This window comes from Triticum dicoccoides, chromosome 4A (genome assembly GCF_002162155.2).
Source record: "Triticum dicoccoides isolate Atlit2015 ecotype Zavitan chromosome 4A, WEW_v2.0, whole genome shotgun sequence".
Lineage (NCBI taxonomy): Eukaryota > Viridiplantae > Streptophyta > Magnoliopsida > Poales > Poaceae > Triticum > Triticum dicoccoides.
The window spans coordinates 718,030,657-718,034,408 of record NC_041386.1 but is presented as its reverse complement, the minus strand read 5'-3'; positions in this window follow the sequence as shown (position 1 = coordinate 718,034,408).

Genomic DNA, 3,752 nt, shown 5'->3' with positions numbered 1-3,752 from the left:
CCGCCGTGGGGCTCCAGCTCGGGTCGCCACACCGCCGCGCGCCATTGGGAGACGCCTGGAGTGCCGCCGACCATGGGGCTTCGCCTCGGGTCGTCGCGCATGCACCATCGGGAGCCACCTGGAGCGCCAACGGCCATGGGGCTCCGCTCAGGTAACCGCACCACTGCCCGCGATGGGGAGCCGTCTGGGGGTCGCGGCCCGCCATAGGGCCGCCAGGGCTCGCTGCCCGCCATGGGGAGCCGGCGTCCTGCCAAGCGCAGAGGCGGCCACTAGCCCGATGGCGTCGTCTAGCACTGGTCGGCGGCGGGTGTAGAGAAGCAGCAAGGCGGAGGAGCAGTCAGGGTTGATCTCCGGTGATCATCGGTGGCAGATGGCGGACGGCTCCCGGCCAGAGGAGGCGACATCGCGAGCTCCGGGCAGACCCGCGTCAATGGTTGCCGTGAGGTGGCAGGGACCCGATTGCTTTTTTACAAACTTATAGGGACCTGATTGCTTTTTTAAATTTGTGTGCAGGCCCACCCCTAACGGTCAAACAAACGGTCAGCTCTTACACATGGGGCCCAACTGTCATAATCACAATTAATCGTAAAGCACTCAACGATTTGAGTTTTTTTGAAACAGCCGACCATCCATTTGGTAGTTATCTGAGAAAAATTAAAAACCGGTAGTTTTTTGGAACCCTAGCCTGTAAAGTAGTAGTTTTATGCTATTTACTCCATATGAGGATACCAACACTACTAGAAATACCACTACTAATGGCGCATCTAATATGGCCATTAATGGCGCATCACTAGTGCGCCATTGATAGCACGCCATTAGTAATTTTTACTAATGGCGCACCACCTGGTGCGCCATTAGTATATGCGAGGGTGCGCCATTAGTATGCCTCCCAGGGGGCATGTATACCCAGGTGCTTTGGCATACTAATGGCGCATCACCTCTGGATGCGCCATTAGTAACCGCAGCATACTAATGGCGCACTACCCGGTGATGCGCCATTAGTATGCACTGTCATACTAATGGCGCACTGTCGTGTGATGCGCCATTAGTATGAATATTAGGTTTTTTTTTATTTTTTTATTTTCTGTTTTTTGCACAGGTTACAAAATGTATAATTTGACAAAATATAGACATCACACATCAACAATAGATTCATCAAATATAATAGAAGATTAGTCTTTGAATACAATTCATCATATTAGTCTCCGAATACAATTCATCATATTAGTCTCCGAATTAAAAAGACCGAACAAAGATAGAACATTATATTACAAGTCTCGAGACCGCGAGTAGCGAGTTTGTCTTCGCATTACAAGTCGATATCGATCATCTAAACTACCATCACATAGAAGAGAGCTGCGGTCATCACAATGAGCATCATCACGATGTTTTCATCCGGTTCCTCCAACGCTCCCTCCCCTCTCCCGCTAGATAGCGGGCGTATCTAGATTCGGCCTCGGCCCTAGTGGTGTACCCTTTGTAACTGTTACCGCTGAATCGGTGAACCTGTCTCCGACACTCCTCCCAGTCATCGTAGACTCCGGGAACCTTACCCTTGTACACGACATACGTCGGCATCGCTATGCACTAGCCAAACGAAACGTTAGTACCAATTCACAGACAATACATAAGCAATATATAATTATGCAACAAAACGATCGAAAGAGAAAAGCAAGACATTAATAGCATCGATTACATCTAAGTTGAACGACTCTCGAAACCAAAGAGACATACTACAAGTTCATTAAAGTTTAATTACAACATGAGCCAATCGATGTTTCAGAACTAGACAACTCGACTCAAGGGACCGCAGCGTGGATGAAGCCGCCGTCTATCGTGGGAGTCATGAAAGAACGGGCGATGTCATCCTGCATTTGTAGCATTGTGTCGATGTCACTGTTGGACGGTTGATTTCTAAGGTAGAACTGCCCCGAGGTACGAAGGACATCTTGATGGATGATTTCCGCAAACTCCGACTGGATGCGAAAGAATTCTTGTCGGAGGTCCGCGTCCTGGATTGCCGACACGCTCGCGGCCCAATCTTGGAGTTTACTCGGTAGCAGAAGTTGATGATGGTCCCGTACGATCGCCCGCATGTGATGGATGGCGTAGTAGGCACCCTTCTGACCGCCAGGCGGCTGCTTGACGCAGCAGAACGTCGTATTGTGGGAGAACACGTGCTTGCCGTACTTACGAATAGGCCTGGTGAAGGTGCCTCCAGATTGGGCGTAGCCGGGGAGAACATCATCAAGAACCTTCTTGACATTTGTGTAGTCTACGTTCGACTGACGGTCCGGGTCGAAATACGTGGCCATGGAATATTTGGGGCTTAGGAGGATGAGCGTGCAACGTGTGTCACTGCAGAAAACACGGAATGTTAAAAGAAAAACGATCGAAAAGTAAGAATTCATATGTTACGGGCCGGTTGAGGGGAGGACTTACTCGGGAAAGTAAGGCACGAGGAAGTTATCCTTATCTTGATTTGCCAGAATGACGCCTTCGAGGTAAGAACTCGCGACTTGCCGGTCCCCAGCGCTGCCCAAGATCTTGGCACGCATGTAGAAGGGGTCGACTATCACGATGTCCGGGGTCTTGTCGCGAATGATCCGCATCTCCATACTCAGCGAAAATAGCCGAACGAAGGTGTAGTGCAGCGGATGAAGGTTAAACATAGCAAAGATGTCATCAAACCGCAGGACGATCATACCCCCGATGTCGCCATCCACAAAGCCCTTGCCCTCTGGCACCTTGGCCACGAAAACCGGGTATGCCACATCCTTCTCTCTGAGACGCCACTTCTCCAAAGAAAGAACACTGTCGTGCAGACTCCGCATAGCACCGGTTGCAGCATTGAGCATATTTGGTGGTAGCATCGCCCTACCCGCCACATGCACCCTCCTCGAGATATCCTGCGGTGAAGGTGGCCCGTCCTGAGCACGGATCGTACTCGGTGCCGGCTGGCTCGCACCCTTCTTAGTCTTTCTTTTGCGTGCCTTCTTCTTCTCCTGTAATGGGACCGAGTTCTGCTCACAGACCGCCTTCTTGAGTGTGTTGGGCCTGATAATATTTCGCACCTCGCCTATTTGAGGCTCGGTGAAGTCGGCAGCTGGAGGCGTCTCCTGAGAGCTGAACGCCAGACGGCGCCTGTTGCAACTTGGCTTCCCCGCGGTACGAGCTAGATCGCACACGTCTTTTGTTGGGTTTGGTTCTTGAGAAGGAGGCCCCATGAAGTCGCCATCGTACCCATGCTCGGCAAAGTACTGATCGACGTTGCCAAATGTATCATCGTCATCGTCGTCGTCGTTCTGATCCTGTGCCATATGCATCTTTGGATCCAGTGGCATAGGGATGTCCGGCACCGTTACGGCGGTCTTGCCATGGGGCCGACTTGGCGCCGGCACGACTGGCGGTGTTGTCTTTGGGGTGGTGTCCCCCGCCCCCAAACGAATCTGGCTCTTCGGCCAAAGCAGGGGCCAGCTCAGGCAGGCGCTGAGGGTCATCACGTCATCATCGTCGGCCCCGACGGGTCGAATCGGAGGTAACAAGTCGTCGCAGCCTGGCAGCACCCGAACCAGTTGAACCCTAAACAAGTTGAGTGGCATCTGGGTACCGTGGAACAAGGGGTTGCCCGGTTGAACGATTTTGCCCTTGGCGACATCGACCAACTCGTTGTTCACGAAGTGGAGGAGAGTGCACGGAACGTCGGCGGCGCCCTGCGAAAACATGTAGGGCGTCAGGGATGCCCAGTCAAA